The sequence below is a fragment of the Thunnus maccoyii genome, chromosome 12 (genome assembly GCF_910596095.1).
Source record: "Thunnus maccoyii chromosome 12, fThuMac1.1, whole genome shotgun sequence".
Classification (NCBI taxonomy): Eukaryota; Metazoa; Chordata; class Actinopteri; order Scombriformes; family Scombridae; genus Thunnus; species Thunnus maccoyii.
The window spans coordinates 1,020,081-1,045,716 of record NC_056544.1 but is presented as its reverse complement, the minus strand read 5'-3'; the positions used below and the strand labels follow the sequence as shown (position 1 = coordinate 1,045,716).

The following is a 25,636-nucleotide window of genomic DNA, read 5'->3' as shown; positions in this document are numbered from 1 at the left end:
AGGCTGCTGTAAAGGAGAGTAGCACAGCAACACTAGCAGGCTAAGGTGGACAGAACACAGTAGAGTACAGTGATGAAAAGATCTGCATTCAATCAACTTTATTTTAGCCGATACCAATTTAGTTATAAGTGCTGTGGAAATGGACATAATACTGAATCTATCATGTGAGTTACTGTATTACAGTACAGGTAATTCATCCCTACCTCAATGCCTTACCTGGTCTTTTTTAGTGACTGGCCTTTTATTTGTTTGAGATTGGCACTGTTTGAGATTCAGCCAGTCAAGACAAAAGCAGGCAATCCAATATCAATACAAAGGGACACCTACTTTTCTGCCAGAGAAACATTTACATTGCCCACCATACAAACACAGCTTTCACAATACTGATTAATCCAAGGCATGGTGGTTAACCCACACACTGAATTTTTTTTTTTTTTTTTTTTTTTTTACACAACTGAGGAAAACAGAACATTAGAAAACCGGCCTTCCATCCAGCCATCAACTAACTCCTGTGTACCAGCTTCTCCATTGCAGGGTCACAGGAGTCTGGAGTCTATTGAGGTAAACCTGGACAGGTTGCCAGTCTATCACAGGGCTGAGACATAGACAGACAGCCACTCTCACATTCACATATACAGGCAATGTAGTGCTGCCAGTTCACCTGTATGTCTTTGCACTGTGGGAGAACCTGCAGGACACCGTCACAGTCACAGGGTGAACATGCAGACTAAGATAAGATTAACAAAGGGAGGTCTTAATACAGGCTTGATGCAACTAATGATTATTTTCATTATCGATTAATCCGTCAATTATTTTCTTGAATAATCAATTTCTTGTGTGGTTTTATGTTTTTTATGGTCCTGGCTTATGTTTTATCTGTATTTTATGATTGTTTTTTTTCACAGTGTGTGCCACTGTTTTTTTGTTCTGTGTTCTTATTGCCTGTGTTGTTCCTCTGTGCTGTTAATTTATTGTGTGGAACTCCAGTGCAGAGTCCAAAACAAGTTTTCCTATGGGAACAAAGAAAGTATATCTTGAAGTTGATCATCACTGCCAAAAACAGCTGGCTAGAACTGGTAATATGAAAAGGAATTATTCAGCCAGGGGAAAAACACTAGAAATAAATGTGTGCACACTGAGAGAAGTAAATGACAGTGAAAGCCTCCCTCTCTTGTTTCTGCAGCGGCATTTACTCTCAGTCACTGTATCTGTTTACTGCCTATTATATAATTTGTTTTTGTCTAAATATGAGGAACTCTTGCTTATTTGCCAGTTATAACAACAACAATAACAGCCGTAGTAACAATTCCAGAGAACTTTACTGTTGCAGTTGCTTATAGAGTTATGTTTTTGACAATAAAACAAGTTCCTTTTTCAACTGTGCAATGTCCTGCTCAGTAGATATCTTGCTAAGAACTCTTAAGCAACTCAGTATAAGGTATTCTTTCAAATTGTTTGTTTATGTTATGTGTTTCTGATAAAAAATGAATATCGGTTGATTGTTACCCATTTTGTTTTTGTTTTTTTTTAACCAAAATATGGGAATCTGCATTTGCCATCATGTGTAACTTCAGTGTCACATACATACACATTCTGTGAAATTATGTCTAAACATCATTTTCATTTCATTTAATAAGCTTAAAGTGTTACTGACCCTGATTCGAGCCTAGATATTGGTGACATTCTCAGCTTTTATCCTGAAGGCCAGAAGTGCATACAAAAAATGTTCCTGTTGTTTGTGTTGGTTATTTAATCTCTACATGCTCCCATTATCCCAGATTGGCCAAATAGATCACCTGAAACAGTGCATTGAGCAAATCAGTAACTGGATGCACCAAAAAGGATAAAACCAGAAGAAGAGAGACTTAAAGTCTGTGCTCACATAAGAAGCCTCTCTCTCCAGAATAAAAACCAGGTTAGACACCTCTGTGTTGTCTTAGATTCAGACCTAAATTTCAGCAGTCACATTAAATCTGTCACAAAACAGCATTCCAACATCTTAAGACAAACAACATTTGGAGAAACTGTTGCTCTTGTCTCCAGCAGACTAGACTACTGTGATGGACTTTTCTCAGGTCTCTGTAAAAAAGTAGATCCAGTTGAACACCGCTGCTAGAGTCCTAACAAACACAAAAAAAATCAGAGCATATTACACCAGACCTCAAATCACTACACTGGTTGCCAGTGTGTCAAAGAATTGCCTTTAAAGTATTACTCCTTGTCCATAAATCTAAGGTTCAGGATCAGTTCAGGTTCTAAATAGCTGCCTCTGGTTCCTAAAGTTAGCACTAAACATGGTAAAACTGCATTTAGCTTCTCACTCACAAACTACCTGAAGATCTAAGACGTGAGACAATGCGTCTACTTTTAAATCTAAATTGAAGACACATCTGTTTGCCATGGCTTTTAATTAAATGTTAAAGGTGCAATTTTATGCATTTTACTGTTCTATTGATTTTACTTGCCTGTTTTATTCTTGCTTTTATTTTCATTGTTCTTATATTCTTTTGTATTATGTAAAGCACTTTTAATTTCCTTGTGTATGAAATGTGCTAAATAAATAAACTTTGAGTCAGTGGCAGTTGGGGTTGAAGATTACAAGTTTGAAAAGTAAAAAAATCTGGGGGTGTGGAGTTAGAAAGCAGTGAGGTTACCAGACCTCTGTAGCTCGCTCCTCATCTCTGCTGGAGGCTAGCAGCTCCAGGCTACACTAGCTACTACTAATCGAACTGTCTGTTTGTCAATTTGCATTGTCGGTGATGTAGGTGCCATGCTTTGACAAGGAAGAAACGTTGAATAAAAGACTATCTCTGATCAATGGCAGGGATCACAGGGTGGGCAGCAGGGTGGTGGACAGCAGGGTGGTGGGCAGCAGGGTGGTGGGTAGCAGGGTAGGCAGCAGGGTGGCAGTGGAGGGCAGTGGGTGTGGGTCCCCACACTTCTTTAGGCAAATGATGACAGAAAATAGCCAATTACCATTTTACTAACTGTTATTGTACTGGAATGTATATGAATAGATTGGACCACAAGGTCCAACTGAAAGCAGAAATGAGCCATATGTCTCTAAGTCTTTATCTCTCCCCATCACATTCTGTTTCTGTCCATCTCTTATTCTCTTTTCCTGCTATCCTCCCTCGGTGAGTTTTGTCCTATGTCTCTCCTTCCACTTTCTCCTGCCTCTCACTCTGCTCTCCTCCATCTCTTCCTCCTGGCCAGCCTGCAGCATTTCTTGCTAAAGCTGGTGGTATCTTCCTTTCTGTCCTTCCTCCTCAGTTTTCACAAGAAGGGTCAATCCAGTTGCATTACCTACAGTAGTCAAGATGAGAAAGGATCTATTGGTTAAAAAGTTTTATATTGTAGTAGCACGCTAATATTTGTGGTATAGTGATATTTTGATCATGGCTAAAATATATTTCCAGTCTGACATTTGAGGATGCAGCCTATTTGTGTGCAGACTCATGTGCAAAATTAAATTGTTTTACAATTACAGTTTTAGGAGCTGGAAAACAGAAGGGGCAGCCCTCCATTTCCCCCTGAAGATCCACCTGTGTCTGGTTCTGCATCAATTTGATCCTTTTCTTTTTAACTTGTCCTTTTTTCTGTAATTAGTCCTTAAGCTATTTGGATCAAGCCTCATCTTATTAATAATACAGCCCAAGCTACCGACATTTATCCTGTACACTACCAGGGGGAATCTCACAGAGATCAAAGCTCTGTATACATCCTTCATTAGTGTGCACACACACACACACACACACACACACACACACACACACACACACACACACACACACACACACACACACACTTGCATTATTCGCAGGGGAGGTTAAAGTCATGGAAGATCTGCTCCAACAGGAGACCCCGTAATTGTTGATCTATTGGGGTTGCATAGGTATGAGTCAATCTGTGAAAATCACATGGTTGAAGGATGTCCTAGAGCTTTGCAAGTACTCAACCTTAATTATAAAGCATAGCGACTTTCAAAGAATAGATGCAGCTCAAACTGCTTTACAGTTAAAGACAGCAGGCACAGGAAACAAGTGAAGACATAAAATAAAGAAACATTTCAGTTAACTGTTTCGAAATATATCCTCCCATTAAAAGTTTTGCAGGCACGTGAACTTCACACTACACAGAGTCACTGCTAGGGATGGGGATTTAGACCATTTTATCCCATTCAAATCAAATATTGAATCCACTTACCAAATCTTAAACCTTTGTAATCCCTTCTTGAATCTTATTAAGTATATCTTTCAACACTTGCAAGTAAGACTAAAGGAACAAAGATTAAAATAACTACAACTCAAATATGTCTATTGATGTCAGTTTTTATTGGCAGCCTAATTAATGTTCACAACCTATACCTACTCTGTAGCTTCCTATATTTCACAAGCCACTGATTCAGAGCTATGGAGCTGATCAGATTCAAATGTTGATCTGATATGACTGGGAGATTATTGAATTGACCAGAGAACAGACAAACTTTTTATTTTAGCAGTTACATCTAAATCTAATCTAATTTGCTGCTGATGTTTGACATTTTAGACAGTGACTGTTGGCTGAAAATGAGAAGCTAACTGTTTTCTCTTTGCTAATAACAAAGAGTAAGGTGAGATAAAAGCTTTGATAAGAGATTCGTTAGTATCAGAGCTTATCTAATAAAATTCTGTCGACTGGGAACCGGATCCAAAGTGGAACTGGCTACTGGAATTCAACCCTTGTCACAACTAAAGCTATTTGTGATAGGATGCAGTTGCTTCCAAGGAAATATTGATTTGTTCTTGTGACCTGCTGCTTCAAACACAAAAGGTCTGTTTCCAGGGAGATTTCACAGCTCTTGGTATGGAAGTGAAAAAACTCTCCAGTACCTATTGTAATCAAAATCTCCATCATTCCACTTTACTACTTAAAGACTTTACATTCAGGGACTGGAAGTTATTTGCTGCTTCATAGTGTAGAAACTCAATGTCCTTAGGAGATTTTGCATTCAATTCTAAATCCAGTTCAAGTCTTGTTGAGGTTGCATGCAGAAAAAAAATTCTGATCCCAATGGTGACATAAATTACTGATGTGTGCAAGAATGAGAATTTAATAGCCCCTACTATAACACACTGTGGGAAAACTGCAGTGGTCTTACTCTACACCAGAACTTGAGTTGGATGAATACAAGGCATCTCAGTTTGGGACATTTTCTTGACTGTGTGAAATAAGCCTCTAAAAGTCACTAAACATGTTTTATGTTCAAACACATAGGGTAAAACATAGTGAGCTTGTGTTTCTCTCTCTCTGCAGCTCAAACTCTTTGCTGGATCGGTTCCTCCCGAAGCTCCATGCTCTCATTATCCCCAGCCACATGGCAGTCATGCACAGCTCTGTAATTGTATCCGAAGTTACACAATGTGTCAACACTGTAGGCAAGCACAGACTCTACAGCACTTATGCAGCAGCTCACCATGCCAGCTCATGTGGAAAAGCTGCATTCTGCCTCCTGACAAATAAGCAAGTCATCTTCACTACCCCTTCACAAACAAAAAGTCTTCTACCAGATGCAGAAGGACTTAAGATGCAGCAGTCAGTGTTTGTGTAGTTTCTGTATAATTATTTATTTTGAGAATCTGTGAGATTGTTTCTGAGTGTCCTGTAATTACCCTGAGAGCTGACTGTCAATCCAACATGTCCTCTGAGAAGTGTTAGTGTGCTGTGTGCTGAGAAAGCAGAATCAAGCAGAATCTTTCAACTCTGTCAGCTCTGACAGCTCCTGACAACATTAACATTTTCTCTCTGTCTGTTTACACTGGATGTCAGAAACATTTAGACCACAAATGTCAACATATGGGGATACTCTGCTCTTATACAGGCTAAAAAACCTTAAAGTTCCCCACCACTCAAAAATGTGTTTTTCTTCATGTTCCTACAATTGGATGTTTGAGCTTCACTGTACGGAATGATGTATGTGCAGAGTTTGTTTTCACATTCATCTGCTAAAAGTGAAAAGTTTCTCTGTGCTCATTGAAAATCCAATTTTAAGTGATGGGTCTACAAGCATGATCCATGTCATCACAAATAGTTTGGAAGCCAATCCTATTCAACTTACAGAAGTGTGATGTGGAAACTTGAAGCCTACAGTGCACATACACTGAGAATGGACTTTACAGTGAAGTAGGAGACATCTTGTGTAGAACAGGAAAACTTTAGAAATTAAATATACTAGTGCAGTGCCCATTCAAAACGTTTCAGAACAGGCCTATTGCTTATTATTTCTTGAGAACCACATATGTATGTATCAATTGACAAACGTTTCAATTAAAATGATAAGGAATTAATAAATTAAATGGTTCAAATCCAGACAGAAACTTAACCAGTGAGACTAAACTGAGGTTGAACTGTAGAAGCAGTTTTTTTGCTGCCAATTAAACCTGTCCTCCTGTTGGCTAGTTTTACCGCCTCTGCCTCTGTTTTTTTCTCCTGTGTCCGCTTGTTCTTCTCTCTCGACCAGTTTCACTGAGCAGGATGCGTGCCTTTGTCCTGCTCAGCAAGTTAGAGCCCAGAAGCCCCATCCCGCTGTGATGTGATGGAGCTTATATCAAACAGCCCCCACTGCACTCAGACATGGAGTTGAGTGGCTCACTGTTCGCTTGTTTATTCAAAGTTTATTAAATGTGTCGCATGTCCAAACAACTTCACACTCGACACTGCACTTCCTTGGGTCCCCAGCAATACACCCGCTGAGTGTGAAGTCAATCGACTGAACGGGCCAATTTCTCAATACCTGGAGAGAACAGTTTCTTGTCCCCTAAATGCCTCACAAGCAGGTAATCGGTAGACGTTACAATTTACTGAAGCTCCCTAAATGCCTCACATGCAGAATATCTGGAGACTACAATTTTGAGTTGAGCTGAAGTTGATCAGATGAACTGTAGTGCCCATTCAAAACATGCCTGAGACATCCTGCACTATGTCTTGAACGTATATGCCGAGTTTTGTTCACAGTACACAGTTCAATAGTAGAGCTTAAGTCTCTTAAACTTTTTCAAGTCATAAACACTACGGATGTAACCGCATCTCTGACCACAATGTGGGTTGCTAGTGCAGAGTGGTGCTGTCCATATTTCCACTCATTGAGTCCATGGGCAGAAAGAGAAGCAAATCAACATTATATATGAGGTATCTTTTATATATTTTCTAGAGAACTGTTCATCCAAACAACTTCACACATTTACATTGCACTTCCTCGATTCCCCAGCAATCCACCTGCCAGGCATGAAGTAGATCAGATGAATGGTTCTCGAGATATGCGAAGGACAAACATATATACATACAGACAGACAGACAGACCAAGATTCCTTGCTTTACATAGAGAGATATAGTGCAGAGAGATTAACTGCAGTGTCCATTCAAAACGTGTCTGAGATATCCTGCAGTAAGTCTTGAAAGTTTCATTCACAGTACACAGTTCAATAGTAGAGCTTTGGTCTCTTTAACCTTTTCAAGTCATTATCACTATGGATGTAATCCCACCTCCGACCACAAGGTGGGTTGTAATGGCAGAGTGGCAGCTGTCCATTCATTGACTCCACGGGCAGAAGAAGAAGCAGAAGCAACGCTGTTTATGAGGTACTTTTATAAATTTCTCAAGAACCAATCATCCAAACAACTTCACACTCAACACTGCACATCCTTGGGCCTTCAGCAATACACCTGCCAAGTGTGCAGTCGATCAGATGAACAGTTGTCGAGATACAAGGACACACATACAGACAGACATACAGAGATTCCTTCCTTTATAGGTAGATTTGCATATTCACAGATTCTAAAATTTTTAATGACGGAGAAGAAGGAGATGTCATTTTAAGATTTTAACAAGATAATTGAACTTTTTTGTGGAAAAACTATACCAGACACAAATTATTATTCAAAGTAGAGTGTTATTTTATATACATCTTAAAACATGTCTGGAGGGAGTCTTTAACATTTATGAACTGCTTCTATCATGTGCTTCTGGGTCAGTTTTTGAAGTGTCTATTGGCATTACTGGCTTCTACTGGAGATAGTGTAATACTGTGTTGGGTCGCACAGGAGACCATAGGTGTAGATTTGGGTATGGACAGCAGGGACATGTCCCTACCAATGTCAAGGTGAGAGGTGCTAGTGTATTGTCCCAACCAATATTTTTATGATCTCAACAATCTTGTGATTTTAATGCCATATAGGGTGAGGTTTATGTCGTGTTGCTAGGTTTGTGTGTTTCCGGTAAAAAGTGAGCTATTTGGAGATTATTGTGTTGATATTTGGAGTAAAACAGCAAGATGTGGGGGACACATGACCTGATGATCTGTCCACCGCAGGGCTGTGCTACATTGCCAGCTAGTTGCATTGCTACCTGGAGTGTCTGTCAGATGAATGAGCGGTGGTGAATTTGAATCATACATATACAGTATATAAGCTGTCTGTTTGTCTGTATAAATTCTGTCTGTTGAAACACAGTCACTGGAGCTGTCCAGTGCTGAATTCCTGGATCCCAGTTGCCTTACAAACTAAATTAAGATTGATTATTTCCTGACATGAAAAATGAAATCTCTAAATGTACTCTCTCCGTACCCCTGAAAACTGGAATTGAAATCCAAGTCTTTAGAACATATACCATACAATGTGACAGATGAATGTCAATGTGAGTGACATTCAGCCTGGTATAAGTACAGTGTAGATGGCTTAATTAACTGTATTAAGCAATTTATTATTACTCCTTCCAAATTGATTAAACTGATCCTCAAATGTACAGTAATTCCTTTCGGTCTGTCTGCTTTAATCCATGGTGTACACACACACACACACACACACACACACACACACGAACAGCAAATGTGTCCCAGAGGAAAATCCTGAGCCTCCCTGTTCCTCATCTCTGTGATGCTGGCTCAGTCCTCCCTTGGGATCAAAAGTCCCTCACTCAGGTGCAGTGGAGCTCAGTTAAACAGTCTACACAAACAGTATTATACACTCTCATTCTCCTAAAAATGTCCTCCTCATCTCATGTACATATGAATACTATTTCCTTACAGTAACTCATTTCCTGTTGACTGTTGGTTAATTCAGCTGGTTTTAGTATGGTTATTGTTATATGCTTCTTATATGCTTGATTCATGGATTCACAATACTGTTAGTCATTGTGACAGGCTGCTCTTCAGATGGGATACTCCTCTTTTCTGAGGTCAGAACACAAGCACTGGCTGGCAAATGGGGAAATCCTCTCTCTCTCTCTCTATCTCTCTCTCTCACACACACACACACACACACACACACACACACACACACACACACACACACACACACACACACACACACACACAGAATACACTATCATCCATCAGTGTGATTCCATCTGGCTGGGCTATCCCCACGATTCACTCTGCCCCACTTTCTATAGTAGGCATTTTTCCAATAATACAGTTCAAAACAAGATTAGCTCATTGTCCATCCTGCACCACTCATTTGTGCACACAGACACACATACACCTAGAAAGTAAGCTTTTGAGAAAATGCATTAGGTAATACAGTAATTACAATTATCCAGGTGCTATGTAGGACACTTTAAAAAACACAATATATACTATATACAACAAAACACAAGTACTGGTGGCTGGGAGCACTTAAAAATTTCCGCCTTTTTACGGTTTGGTAGCTGCAGTAAGCACGAAGTATCCTCCCTGCTCCAGCCTCATAAAATCAAACATGCTGTTCTCTTTTCTGCCACCAGAAGGGGCAAATGCCCTCCCTCATCACCACTCTATTCTGATGAAGTGAGGAGTCCCACAGCAGCTTGCCAATTGTCTTGCTTATCTCATGTCATACAGGGGTTGGCTATATAATCATAATCTGTTACATACAAGGTTGTAGACATTTAGTCAAAGATCTATTAGAACACTGTTAACACAGTGCCAAGTCATGGAAGTCCTTAAACATGATGTTAAGACAACTTCATTTTAAATTTGGATATATCACACAGCTGTTGTCGTTAATCTGTATGTGTTGATTTTGTCAGACTATGTCGGATTATAAAATGATTTGATTACTGTGGTGCAGCAGTTTGGATGACATTTGTCCTGCTATTAAATTACTGGGCTATTTCTTCATCAATTCTTGTTTGACAAGAGAAACAGACAAATGTGTAAATGAAAACAAGAATACTGTGAATTTAACTTCATTAAAACACAGTATAAGTGATCAAAGAGAGCAGTAGAGGACATAATGGAGGTTTAACAGGCGGTCAGGGCTCTGAAGTTCAGAAGACATCCTTCTGTTATCTATAACACACTTCATACATATGGATACCATTGCATCCCATTACTGCCTCAAAATAGATAACTAAATAAAGAGATTAAGTAAAAACGCTGATATCACACCATTAACTATCAAACTAAAACACTTTAGAGTGTTCCCTGTGAGATATGCTCACTTCTACTGAAATGTTTGATCTTATCAATTGCCATAAAGCATCTGCTTAATTAAAATAAAAGCAAACTGCACACACAATTAAAGCCTAACTAAACAGTTCAACTGAATTTAACACAAATGGAGAACATTCTGATTATCTGCTCTTGAATTGTCAACATAATGTTATTCATGCTACAAGATCATAACATGAAGCAGGGGTGGCCGGCCAATAGAGGGCGCATGTGCCACACCCCACCAGCCACACATTTACTTAGGAGTTTGCAAGCTTAATAAATTACTATTAAATATTTGAGCATATGAACTAGTTTTTTTCTTTTTAAGCATTTTGTTATAACTACAAATTAAGTTCTTCAGGATGAAATTAACCGCAGCAATAAATCTATGTTTCTATTCTCTTTCCTAAAGGGTGCTGTTCCAGCCATGCAATGCACAGTAATCCTCCTAATACAATGGATGTTAAAAAAACAAAACAAAACAAAACAATGAAACATTGGGATTCATGAGTCAATGGTTTAGTAGCCAATCAAAAGCTCACGCAAGGAGGCTGTCCCTGATTGTATTTCTCACACTGTCAATATGATTGTTGATTATTGTGAGAGAAGCTGAGACCTCTAGCCACTTTATTCTACTCAATGGTGGAAGTACTGTATTACATTAGGTTTAATGTTTGTATTACCAAATGAGGGGAAACACTGCAGTAGTTTAAGCACCGGCTTTACCCAACCTCTTCCTGTTTTCATCTATTTGTAGCACCACAACACTCGTAGGACACATATCTACATAGAGCCATTAGCACAAATTTAGCCATTGCTGGCTGCACTGGTCCAGTCTAGCACACTGACTGTATATAAATATGGACATCATGAGAGCTCCCCAAAAAGAGGCCAAAACATCTGGATCGCCCCCTGGTGGCTGGCTGCAGTATAGATCATAAATCCTGGGACATGACCCATCCCAAAAAAAATTACATCAAGTACATCAAATAAATTTTTCCCAAAGATGATTTCTGTTATTTTAGGTAGTTTGTATCATGCTGAGGTTTGTCCAAGTGTTCATTTTCTGATAAGTTTGTTTTTAATTAGTTATTTGACAATATAAAAAGTGAGTGTGACGTCATGATTGACAGCTGTGACAGCCGCTCTCAAACCATCAGGCGGCCAGACGGCCAAGGACGCAAACTCTGGCTCCAAATGACATCACACAAGCAAGATGGCTGCTTCCAGAAAGGAGATATTTTGGCTTCACCTTTGCATAGCAGTATGACGTTGTTGGCATTAAGCATTAAGCAGAAAACGGTAATCAAATCAAGACAGTGTTTTTTATATGTTTATAAAGAACAGAAATTAATGTTCATTCAGCATTTATGTTGAATTTAAATGTTAAAGTTTAAATGTTTTATTCATTTATTTTATATTTATTTATTTACCTTAAATTCTGAAAATCAAATTTCAGACTTAAAGAATCCGCAGGAGCCCTGCACTCTCTGTCTTTCTCTCTCTCTCTTCTCCTTACCTGTTTTCTCTCTCTCTCTCTCTCCTTATTTTCTCCTCCTTGTCCTCTCTTTTCACTCAGGCGTCTCTTTGCTGGACCATCAGCTGAGTAGTTTCTTATCTCTGCTCCTTCTGTGTGTGTGAACGGTTTGATGGGAGTTTCCCCTGCGTGTATGTGTGATCTGTCCTCTTCCAAGGTCTCCATGGTGATGGAGGTCACATGGCTAAGGTCCTATCTGTTTATGGCGGCATCTGGTATTTGCTTCCATCCTACATCCTACTGATCAGAGTCTTCATCCATGTTATAAATCTATAATTTTGTCATCCTGTTTTTCCATGCTGTATTTCTGTAATTTTGCTTTCTTGATCTATTAAGATGGGTTCTCACAGTAACAATAATTTCATCTTTTGTCACAATGATTGTTCACATTACAAAGTAATCTACCAAAAATGTGCATTTGCATGTATTTCATTGGCACAGCACCTTGTCCGATGATTACATTAGCCTACAGCAAAAGATGAGAAAGATTCCATTTTTTTGTCAGAGCCTCTTTGTCAGCGCCTCTACTCTGCTGACACAGCAGCCTCATGTAAATGAATAGGAGGGCCGTGCTAATGTTCGTCTCAATGAAAAAAACATCAGATTAAGAATCAACAATTGACAGATATGCTATATTTAAGACTATACTTATTTCCCAAAGTAATACTAATGTATGTATATGGTGCTTAACAGCTTGTGTAAAATTACAGAATATTAGGCTTTGTCCATTGGCTCGGTTGGGGATGAAGGCAAGTCCCAACATCACAGTCAAACATAAATTGTATGGGTGAAGCCATGTAGCTTTGATACAGTATTTCCTTAAGAATTTTCCTCTAACCCTGTTAAGCAGTGAGGACAGCAGGGCAAATGAAGGATGGAACCCCCGGTGTGGCAGAGAGCAGGGCAGCAGAAATCGAAAGCAGCTCAGAGAGATTCTGGGCTTCAGTGTGGCAGTAATATAAAATGCAAGAATGCTTCTGCTGGACCGCACAGCTAGAGGTTATGTATAATTTATCACAGTACATCAAAATACTCCCACTAAGTTAAGACATGGGTAGCACAGGGGAGGTGGGTACAGAGAGAGAGAGCAGTCAGGGAGTCTCTTCAGCACAATAATACAAGAAATACAGCCCAAGTTCACTGCATGATTGAAGGGGACTGAAGAATAGTGGGAACTGCATTTTAACATGCATCGTACAATTCTGTCTGTTGTCAGGAGATAGATTATGTTGAAGGATATGCTTTACCGCTTCAATAACAGTCACACTGACTATGTTTACATGCACACTAATATTCAACTATTATACTGAATATGAAAATATTTTAAATCTGATACAGGTCATGTAAACAGCATATTCTGTTTGGATATTCTGAATTAGGCCTGATTCCCAATGAAGCATTTTCCGATTAAGACATTTGGGTTTTAGGAGCATTCTTTGAACATATATATACAGAAAATATGCATCTCAGTTGGGGTTTTCACCGCAGTTTGCGATATGCAGCCTCTTGCCTATTTACGGTCAGCTCTGTGCGTTGTAAACAAACCAACTAGCCAGCAGTTTGCTAGGCTGGGATAGAGATGTATGATGAGCAGGTTGTGTAACACACCCATGCACAGGCAAAATGACATATGCTGGAGCAGGAAGGCAGATAGATGAAAGGAATGAGAGAAGAGTGGAGAGTTGTTCAGGGTGGCCTGGAAAAGCAGAGCGCACCTTCTCCACGCCAGGGATGGAGGGGAATGGTTATTATCCTGACATGCAGCCATGGACTGACGGTGACGTGTTGTACAAACATTCAGCAGTGTAGTAAACATCATGGGACAACCTAGGTACTGGATGTGCCTGTAACTATAAATTTATCAGTCATATCAATATCACTTATAAATATCAAGCAGCAGTTCATTAATGTTTTTCACTGCGCTGGTTTACTTCACCTCCCCCAGAGATTTTGTGATTCCTGTTCCCACTGGAGTAATCCTGAAAACCCTCTGGAGGTAAACGGGAATATTAGTGGAATATTCATTTTCATTAGTCATGTAAACAGCTTAGTAGGAATATTGTCTTTTTCAGAATAAGGGCAAAAACCAGAATATTTTGTGGGATGACGTCCACCCAGGTGGAAACCCTGGCAAGTGTCGCAAGGGAACACGTGCACTTCTTGTGAAAGTGTCAAGGTGCCCTTTGAGCCCTATCCCAATGACAGAAATACACAGATATGCCATTTTATACATATATAAATATTTTTATCAGCTGCACATAAATTAATAATTTTAAAATATTTCCATTTTTGTATATTCTGGGCCACTTTAGGAAAAGTCATACAATTTAAGGTTTAAAGAATGGCATTTAGGGTGTCTTTACTGCTTTTCAAATGTCAAAATGGGTCAAATTTGACCCGAACAGTGTGTAAAGGTTAAACACATTTTATTGGTCAAACAACAGATGGTGCCAAAAATCTGTAACTGACTGAAGCGGGCCACCGTCCCTCACAACTAGCCTACAGTGCCAGATGGATGGAGATGGAGAGAGACAGTGATTGTCTCAAACAAAGTGGCTCAAAAGAAAGCCAAGTTAACCAACAGAGTAACAGTAACATAACAAGTGTTGTCATCAACTTGACTACCTCACTGTCTCTCCTCTGCTCCGCTGAGCTCCGTGTGTGTGGTGGGGCAGCCCCACCTGAGGTGAAACAGAGGAGAGCAGAGAAACTCAGAGCAGCCATAACTGACAACAAAACGCAGAAGAGTCTAACACTGAGCTGAAATGAAACAAGTGCACATAAATTAGGTAAACATTGATAGGTGACCATTTCTGCCAGACAGACGTTGCTTAATCTCTAATCTTGACTAATCATGTTCAACAGCACTGCTGGCAATCCCTGAAAGTACCTGGGTCTTGGATTTAGTAACACCTCCTGAGCAGTGCCCAAACTTAAACATAGCACAAAAACTAAGGAAATTTGTGTTTGGTAGATTATTTCTTTGTTGTAACAATGCTTCTTGGCAATAAATCTTATACCGTTGGAAAGCCTGTTCATTTCCCTTTTAAATGGTGCCACATTTGTAAGGAACATGCATTTGTGGGATGTTAATTATTATTAATTAAAGAATAAAATCATTTTTCATAAATTCCTGCGTACCTTATTATGGTGTAATTAAAGATATGTACATTATTATATTACTATATTGTTATTTTTTCATCTTCCGATGACAATACAAGCCTTCCATAGCTGTGCACTTGAGAGAGGTTAAGTTTTCCTGTTATGAGCTGCTGCAGTGCTGGACCAACATGCCTGCTAGGAGCTAATTTTCGACTTTTTCTATTCAAATTCATACAATGAAGTAGAAGACATAAGCATAATAAATCTCTGGAGTGTGGGTGAAGCTTGCCTGTCAAACACACATGCATAAAAAAATGATTGTCATGACTGCCATGAGCAAAAACAATTAATTTTAGTACACATATACATATGTAACGTACTGATTCATACGAGGAAGCTACACCATAAGTTCCAGGAAGTTACATGGTAAATGTCGGGAAGTTACACTTTAAAATCTCAGTTGTTACTCCCTTGTTTCTTGTTGTTTTGTTTTCTTCCGCTGTACCTACATTTAAGTATCAGTAAGAACTGGTAAGTTTTTTATGTGTACGGATTCATACAAGGAAGTTACACCCTAAGTTCCTGGAAATTACATGGTAAGTGATGGGAAGTTACCCCGTAAAATGTGAGCTGTATTATAAAGTGTTACCCTGAATTTTATGACATAGGCCTATTAGTCATACTAGGCATAAACTTGCCTAAACTAGCCATTTTTAGTTTAGAGGTTCACACATCAAACATCAGTCTGTGTATAAATAACATACTTAGGACCTGCAACATATCTAAGAGAGAGGAGATGGCATTCCTTGACTTCCATACCTTTGCTTGATCTGTGCCTGTTGTAAGTGGATGGAAAGCATTTAAGTCATATTAGACCTGTGCCAAATACAAATTTTGAAGAGACAGATCTATTGTGTTGATTTTACATCTATTGTCACAACAAATCATGACAGACAGACATTTTGGGGCCATTTTAAAAAAAAAATCCCCCCCCCCCCCCCCCCCCCCCCCCCCCCAACCATAAATCTCTGGTGACACCCCTGCCTGACAGTTGGTTTGTAGGTTTGTTTGTCAGAGTGTGTTTGACTTGTTTGGGGAACTTGGTGTCGTCTGGGGGGATTTTCTTCACTTGCAGAGGTGACAGCGAGGGTTTAACTGGCGGAATAATCAATATAATCCATAAAAAAAAACCATCCTGTGTGAGGGGTGTATGTGGCTGACCCGAGCCAGACCCAACCATCCCCATCAGAAAGAAAGCAGCTGTCATCTCACATATTATTTATTTATTTTTCACAATTGAGCACATGTTTCTTAACCTTTTACTGTCTAAACTAAATATAAATACATTTTATAATGAGGTAGGCTGTGTGGCCCAGGTGTTATTCACCTCTTCAACACCAAGCCAGTCTTTTTTCCATTTTTTCAACTGTAGAAGCAGCAACTTTCTTTGCCATCTTATCTGCTGGGGGGGGGGGGTTCATGACAGCCCAGGATTTAGGTTGATTTCTATGGTAACAGTTGGAACTTTTTTAATGAGGTACCAGTCCATCTCAGCAGCCAACTTCACTGCAGGTGCAGGATTGCCTGGCCTCTGCCAGGTATCTTTACAGCAGCGTAGTGTGAGGAACAGCGCTGTTCGTGTGAGTGTGTGTTAGAGACAGAAATGGAAATTAAATGAATTGAACGAAGATAAAACCATGGCTTAATGTAGGATTAGGATATTGGTCTAAACTGGTAAATATACTATACGTAAATCTTGGGGCCAATTTTTTTTTCATTCTGAGATTTCTTGGGGCATTTTTCCTTTGCTCCCTGTTAATTTCAAACGCTGTCTACAACCCAAACAAGCAAACATTTGTATTTCTGCTTGATAAGTTACTCAAATCATTACTTATCCAAATACCTGCAGATTAATTGTCTGTTCATTGATTAAATTGATTAATGAAATAATCTAGCTCTAGTTCAGGTACATTAGTCATCCTGTGTTTAACTCTGTTGCTCTAGTGGATAAGCAAGCCATCTAACACAATGGTCATGCAACCTGGGATGCCTCGTGTAAACCACAACACTTGGGGGCATTCTGAGTGTTTTACAACAGAACTAAAAGCAGCCTATTCAAAACTCTCTGACTCATTAACCAACATTTGACCCTCATCTTGTGGTTCATTCTCGTGAAAAATACATACTTTTAACTTTTCTCTTATTTTTCTGCTTTTTTAGAATTAGAAATCAGTACTGATACTGGAAAACATAACTATCCATAACATTCCAAATTTGGAATGATGCATGGCAACCCTGCAGAAGGTACTGTCCATTAGTTCAACATACATACATATACATCTTGTTGCAAGACATGGGTGTTATAAAAAGGTTTACCAGGAAGTTTCATGAGTGAAATAGGAGCCAGGTTGAAGTAAAGTGCAAATTAGAACAAAAAGCTCCATGACAAAATATTTCCCTGAATTCAGTGAGCTTTGTACATTGAACTAACAGTGGAGGAGTAACAGGCTGTTCAGAACCTATCACGTCATAAGTGTAAAGCCATTCATTGTGTTCACATAAGATGTGTTGTCTAGGCAGCACATCAAATCCAAGAGCTGTGAAAGTACCAACAGAAACTCTCTCTGACACCATGAGTGACTCATCAACTAGCTAATGTATTTAAATAGTCTGATGAAGGTCAGAGACAAACTGTTCTCTCAAACTGCACTACAAAAAGCAACCAAAAGCTTAAACATGGAGCAGATTCATCAGCACAGCCATATCCTCTGAACTGTCTCCTTCATGAAATTGCCTTTAAAAGCATGACATCAGTGGTGGTGGTGGTGGGGTGTCTCTTTACCTGATCATCTATTTTCATGAAGTCATGACTCATGTACTGCTCTTGAGGTCAACTGTGGAATGAAACACATAACATCAAAGACATAGGCAGGATGTAGGACAAGTAGGTCTGTCAATGCCAACATTCAGCATTTGCATTTGATACCACTTACGTAAGTGTAAGTGAGTTATTCATTAATATGTATTGTCTGTGCATGATGTGAGAGTATCCAGGGGTGGAAAATATTTGGGGTTTGTACCTTTTGCATGTTTTACCCCATGACATAAAGTTTAGGTGAAGCACACAGACAGAAATATTTTGGAAGTAGGGGTGTCAGACATACACAGCAATAGGTTTATGCAAATTAACTAATGTCCCTGACGATTTTAAGATAAACTTTTTTTTTTTTTATTCTTTTCAGAAAAGAGAAATTTATCTCAACATGAGCATGGATAACAGGAAGTGTTACCAAAGCCTAGAGAAGCTTGAAAATGCTAAGAAATAGCTCTTTATTACAAATATTTACTGCCTCTGGCCATTTTGTGGCATGAGGGATTGCATCATCGCTGCAAAGCAGTGACTGCAACAACTAAAACTAGAGACATGCCAACTGCCAGGAGAGCAAGAAGGGACTATTGGTTGTGACTATGAGTCTGGTGCAGCTGAGATGAGGAAAACATGGACATGTGGGGATAACTGCTTAGGCTCACATGTCTTCCAAGAAACGGTACTGACAAGGACAAATGTCAACTCAAACCAGGTTAGAGAGAGAGAGAAACAAATGCCCCTTTAACACACCTTTTTACATAAATATGAAGGTAATTTTACATTTTGATCTCATGTCTAAAGCACCCCAGTCACCTTCACCTGCAAGTCACAGCGGCAATCTGAATAGGTCAGACCTGTAACATTTCTGTAACACTTTCAGCATGGCACAAGTCTGAATTAAATAGAATGAAAAGAATGCCATCAAATTTGGGCTGCAACTAACAATTTTTTTCATTATCAGTTAATCTGTTGATTTTTTTCTCGATTAATCAATTAGTTAGGTGGTCTATAAAATGTCAGAAAATGGTGAAAAATGAAGATTTGGCATGAAGAGATCTCCATCATTACACTCTGCCTTCATGGGTGAACATTGCTATTTCCTTCTGTTCTATTTTTCTGTCACTCCCACTTCCCCACGCTGTCAAAATCCTCTCATTTCCAGCTCTGACGTCTCCATACCTGACCCAGTCATCTTTCTACCCACATTCCTCAAGCTAATCAGGCTGTTAGTGCTACTCTTTAAATATTGTTGCAATTCTGCAAACCCACCCCCTCCCTGTCACAACCATGTCCTCCATGTTGTCCAGAGAGACCCAACTAAAAATCCATCTAACATCTGGCTCATTCCACCACCACCAGTGTCTAGACTCCAGGAGGGATCCTGTCCTATCTCCTATCTTCATAAGGGTTTACGACCCACATTGACGAGTCTAATCACCAAAATGTGTGTTGCAATTTACAATAAATATTGCTATTCATTTTCAATTGATCTCTCCTTATTGAAAGTCCACAATTCAGAGATACTCAGTTTACTATCAAAGAGGCCTAAAGAAATCAGAAAATATTCACAATAGAGAAGCTGTAATCAAAGAATTTGGCCCTTTATTTCTTAAAGATTGACTCCAAACAACTAATCAATTATCAAAATATTTTACCTCACTCCCATAGTACACATATGATCTGTATTTAGTGGCTGCGGTGCCATTATCAGGCGTTGTGTGGAGGTGTCCTCCCCTCTTCCTAGCAATGTTTTTGTCTTCCCTCATGTCAGGGTTGTACAGCATTACAGGTTGCGTTTCTCCAAAAGTTGATTGTGGTTCAACTTTGTCACTGCAGCACCCCTGTGGCCCCTAATCCTGCAACCTAAATGCACAACACACAACCGTCTGCTGCCAGCAGGTTACCTGACGTTGGTGACATGTGCACATTGCAATCATGATGGGAAAAAGAAAAGGGAGTCATTTTCTCTCAATACAAACCATAGTCTCCTTGAAGCCTATGACAAACTGCCAAAAACAAGCCAACGAGATGCAGCAGCGAAACAACAAGCATTTAAACAGCTGTTCTGTATTTTCAATCAGTCAATAAAATTCAGTAAATAGAGAAGTTGTTTCATTACATTATATTCATGTAATAAATATACAAATGTCAATTAGATGGTAATCTGCATGAGAAATTGAGAAAAAGAAAAAAAATTGGTTATAATAATCATCTGCTTATAGTGATCAATTTGACCCATTTGGAGGTGATCACTATAAACAGTTTCCACTGTATTTCCAAAAAACCCAATTTCCACTCATTTGGCGCCCCCCACCTCATTTGGTGCCCTAAGCGACCACCTATGTGGCCTATGCCATTGGGCTGGCCCTGCGCCCACATACTGCGCTGTTGAGCCACCCTAAATCACTGCAGGGAAAAAATCTATGGAAGAAGGGTGCTTATTTCCTATCTATTCATTATTCTAAGTATTTAAACCCAGCAAGACTTGTCTGAAGCCACAGATATACTCCTGACCAGACACGTACACAAACAGCTGCAGACACCATGGATGCGTAGTAACTTTCTGGAGCCTGCTTGGAGGACACATTCCACACATGCACAATAGATCGGCGTCTACAGGAAAACAGTATTGTGACGGCTTTGATGACAAAATTTACATCACGTGTACCCTTGCATACGTGGAAGGTATTATTTCAGCTTAAGCAGGTTAGTTGCACATTAGACACATAGCATTGTAGGCTAGACAATGTCACACATGCTACAACAACTTCTATCACCAGCAGCTCAGCTTTTATGGTTTTTGTTTTGTTTTGTTTTTATTTAACACACAAATACCGTCATAAATCAGATACCCCAGTGAAATGTCAGGAAGGTATAAAGGTATGAAAAAATAGATACTGCCCAAGCCTACTAAAAATAATTTTCCGCTCTTGGTACGGGACAAAACAAGTTTAAACAGAACCCTTGTACCTTCTATCCATATGCCTAAACAGTTCAACTCACCACTGTCTCAGCTCACCGTTAATCGGTTAACTGCCAAGAATATTTTTGACCGGTTACACATGTCAGTCTATAGGTTAATCTGCATACTCACTCCACTAACGGATAGACAATTATGTGTTCACAACATCAGATATTCTTTTTGAATGGATAAAGTACCAGTGTAGGCTAGCCAGTGTCTTAAAGTATGATTATAGTGAGTGTGTTAGCGTCAGTCAGCCCTAGAAGTGTTTGTTAGTCCAGTTTAACTTTTTTTTTCTCTCGTAGGGCTTGTAAGGCTCTTGTAACATGTTTTTCTGAAGTGAAAATGAGTCCAAAGCGTCTTCCGACGTCTCTACTGCACAGTGTTGCATTATGTGTTGTTTGTAGCATTAATGTTGCTAGGCCAGTGAGTGTCTTAAAGTCTGTTTATAGTGAGTGTGTTAGAGTCAGTCAGCCCTAAAAGTGTTCTGAAAGCTCGTGTAACGTGTTTTTCTGCCACGAAGGAAATAAATTCATGACGACTGAAAACAAGCCAAAGCTGTAAGGAAACAAGCTGTAAAATTCACCTATATTTAAATGACAAATGACACAAATGTTATGAAAGAGACGAGATGAGTGTATGTGGGGCAAAAAAAAAAAAAAAAAAGTGCAAAAGTGCTTGACTCTGTAGCAAAAACAATAACGGGGCTTTTCCACCACACTTAGCCCTGGGTTATGACCCCCATTAACCCAGAACTTACACTGCCTTTAGCCCTGGTCCTTTCACACATATACAAGGTCCCATATGGGATACTACTGGGATACTGGACCTACCCTTAGCCCAGAGCTAACTACCTTTGATTTTTAGGGTTATCCCCACAGATACAGGGTTATAATCACTTGTATGAACTGAGGTAGCAATCTTGTGAAAAAGTCAGGTCAAGCTTTCTTCATCTGATATCCCTCCCACTGGACAGACACTCAAAACAATTTGGCCCTCCCAGGAGAAATCAGCATTAACACCATTTTAATGCACAGGCTTACCCAACAAAGTAAAAGGGCCCACAAGGCTCAGAGGAAAAAAAAAAAACACAGGGCGACTCCTGCCTCATTTGTTTTTTTTTTGTCCGTTTGTGGTGTCTGGATTTAGAGGAAAATGAGACATCTCCTCATGTTTAGTATCTCTGCTGCTCCTAAGCGGAAACTGAAACGGTAATGTTTGTTTTGTTGTCAGCAAGAGCTGCTATGCTATTTTTCACCTTTACACTTTTATTTTCACTATTTTTTAATGGTTCAGTCATCTCTTTCTGTTTCTGAGAAGCTTGTTTAACCCTCTGAGCTTCAGTTCCCGGCACTAACTAACTGATACTCAGAGTTTTTAACAACAGCATTTGACGCCGGAGCGGGAAGCTTGAAAGCGGTTAGCTGAGCATGCCGGCCAGTTAACAATAAAAACATTAAATTAAAATGTTATATTAAAACAGAATCATGCTCGCCTTAAGTTTGATGTGATTGGAAAGTGACATTGTTAGAGCCCTGGACTTTACTGCACTAATCAAGGACTTTGCCAGGCGCAAAAGCGTGCATTTGCGTGATGTATGTGTGAGAGATGGCCTACAGTAAGCCAGCCTGTACCGTTTGATGACACAATTTCTGTATTGTATTATGTATGCTTCACTATGGGCTTGTAATAATTACATGACTTGTATTTGGAGCCGCAACAGTCATAACATTAAACTGCAGTCATGAGTGATTGTTGATGCATTATTGTATGTAAATCAAGTGTGACTGATGTTTATGCAGGTTGGACAGGGCAATAGTTGGGTCATCATGGTGCTGGGGGTGGGGTGGGGGTGGGGGGCAGCCAGTTACTTTCCCCCGGTGCCGGGACTGAATGTAGTTAGCAGCACATGATCTCTCACTCCCACCAACAAACAATGCCCCACGAGTTAGTGCAAACATGCAGCCAACATTTAAAACAGAGACAACCATCAAATCCTCACATAAAAAGTTGGACAGCTGGAAGAAGCTGGAACCAAATATCCTTTGCCATTTTTGATGATAAATAATTTAAACAGTTAACTATCAAAAGTGTTAGACTGTGTGAAGATGAACTAATCATTTAATTGACAAACCTTCAAGCGCTGGAAAAAAAGCATTTTATAAAACTCAACTTGTCCAGGGGCAATTGAAACAATGGATAATATAAGCAATTTAACAAGCAATTTCAACAATTTCCAACCTTTTGGGCTTTTGACGTTTAACAAAAAGCAGTGTGTAGTTGGGGTCACATTTCAGATGTCTATGAGTTGGTAATCACTCCACCAGATAGTGATTTTTTCCTATAAACTTCTCACATGCTTTCATTTCAAAAAATGTTCAAATGATCCAATACTGGTGACCCTTTGGAGGGGCCCGGCCCCTAGGTTGGGAACCACTGGGCTAAACTAACTGTATATAAAGTAGTGTAAACTAGCTCCACCTCCAGCAGCTACAACAGTAACATGCTGATCTAACACTGACGCTTCAGTATTAATAATTTAATGATGTCACATATAATCATAATGATAGGCTATATCAGTCAGAGGGACCAACCAAACCACTACTTTTACTGCAATACTTCAATTACATCAAGCTGATAATCCTTATGTAGGCTACTTTTACTTAAGTAAAGGATCTGAGTACTTCTTCCACCACTGACTATGAAGCTCCTTTATCAATATCATTGTAATAAATACCAATGGGCTACAAATTAATTTGAGCATCACTGAAAAAATACTGTTAACCACCTCTAACAAGTCGTTTATTACATACACACACACACACACACACACACACACACACACACACACACATACATACATACATACATACATACATACATACACATTATTTTGTGCCTTCCCTCCATAGCAACCCTCCATCCAGCTGTGCTAGTGGTGTCTGGTCTGCGTATGCACATTCAAGCCGACAGCATCATGGAGGTGTTAAAGCATGTGTTGGGGACCCCCGTTATGCTGCTTGTATGACATAGTGTGATAGTCACATCACATTTCCGAATATTTATGGTGTGGTTCTTATTACTGCCAAGAACCCCTTTGTGATTCAAGACATCCTTTAAGGAACTCTCTTAATTTCGCCGTACTTAGTGCCACTGCACCTTCATTACAACATTGCTTCTTGTCCCCATAAAAACGCTCGCTAGCTGGGCGGTAGCGAGCCGTCAGCGTGTCAGTCAATCCAGGAACTTGGATTTATGTTGAAATAAATGGCGCGTTGTGTATTAACCAAATCTTTGATTCATTTTTAAGGATTCTTTAAAAGATTTGATGCCACATTTAATGGAGCATTACGCTACGTTGCACTTGGAAAATCAGCAAGGCCACATTAAATAGCAGAAATCTGAAAGGCGACAGCAGCATGAATCTCCCCACGCGCAGAGAACGGCACATAGTGCTGCTGTTGAAGCTTAATGCAGCTGAGAGCAAAGTGAATGTGAAGCATACGACCATTAACGGTGACTGTCACATAACAAAAAACACACATTCAATTAGATGTTTGATCGCCGGCAGTGCGTCTTACCGGTGTGAGTCATTCGTCAGGCAGCGGTCGTATTATTAAACTGTTGAATCCTGAGTCCGTCACGCGTTCGATCAATAACCTACGCGGTTTAAAGCCCGCTTACAGTAGCTCTTCACATTATGGTCGACCGGAGGCACCGGCAGCTAAATCCAAAAGCAAGTCCTTTTCTGGAAGCAAGAGGATGACTAGCGACAGTCACTGGAGGAATGTGTGTGTGCGTGTTTGTGTGCGTGAGTATGACTGGGGGCATCAAGTGGCGCAAACCTGCGGTCCGCGAGCTCCGGCAACCCGCCACAATCACGCCGGAAAACAGTTTTACTCTTAAAAAATAAAAGCACACATACATTTCTTGTGTGATTTAAAAGCGCTGAGTCAGCTAATGATAGCAGCCTACATTCTGCAATAAAACTAACACTTGGTGGATATAGTATATAGTAGTAGTAGTATATAATGTATATATACATATATACATTATATCATATCCAAGTGGCGAGCTGTCTCTGGCTGTTTTGAAGTGAATTCAATGTCACACAGCGAGAAGGACAGACTCAAAATAACACAGATCTGGTTTGTGTTAGTTAACAAGGTACAGAGCCAAGTGCTGGGAGTCGACCGAACAGTTTCAGATTATAATTTGTACTGTTTGTCCTCACCTGCTGAGTGGCTAATACAAGCTAGCAGCAGTGCAAGTATCAAATTGATGTTTTATAAAGAAAGACAAACAGATCAGTTAGTGAGCGGACCTTTCTGCTCTGTCCATGATCAAACCGATCATTAAACTGAATGTGCACTACTTAGCTGAAGCAACTGGTATCAAGAGACAGTTGCTGTGTGGGATAACCTGTATATTATGTGTAATGATGATGTTAGCATTATGATGCAGGTCTTTTTTATTGTTCTTGCTCAACTGTCTTGTATGATGTTTCAATTTTACATTTTGCAGGCAAACAAAAAGATTAAACTTGTGAATCAACCCTAAGCTTGGAAAAAAGATTCAGTTTGATTTTTTGGCCATATAGGTTAGTCCTAGATATAAGGTATTGAAGGATATATTCACAATTTTTCAAGTCAAACAATAGGCCTACTTAGAGGCCCATACATTGAAAGGATTGTTGGTCGCTGTAATTGTTCTTTCAG

General features: G+C 39.6%; 1 long non-coding RNA gene across 1 annotated transcript; it reads right to left on the bottom strand.

Moving 5' to 3' along the window:
- Positions 1-898: 898 nt before the first annotated feature.
- LOC121908959 lies at positions 899-24,734 on the bottom strand. The gene is made up of 3 exons (XR_006099332.1): positions 24,500-24,734; positions 17,930-17,981; positions 899-3,306 (listed from the first exon to the last, which is right to left on the bottom strand). It is a non-coding gene; the product is annotated as an uncharacterized LOC121908959 (long non-coding RNA).
- Between the last annotated feature and the right edge of the window lie 902 nt (positions 24,735-25,636).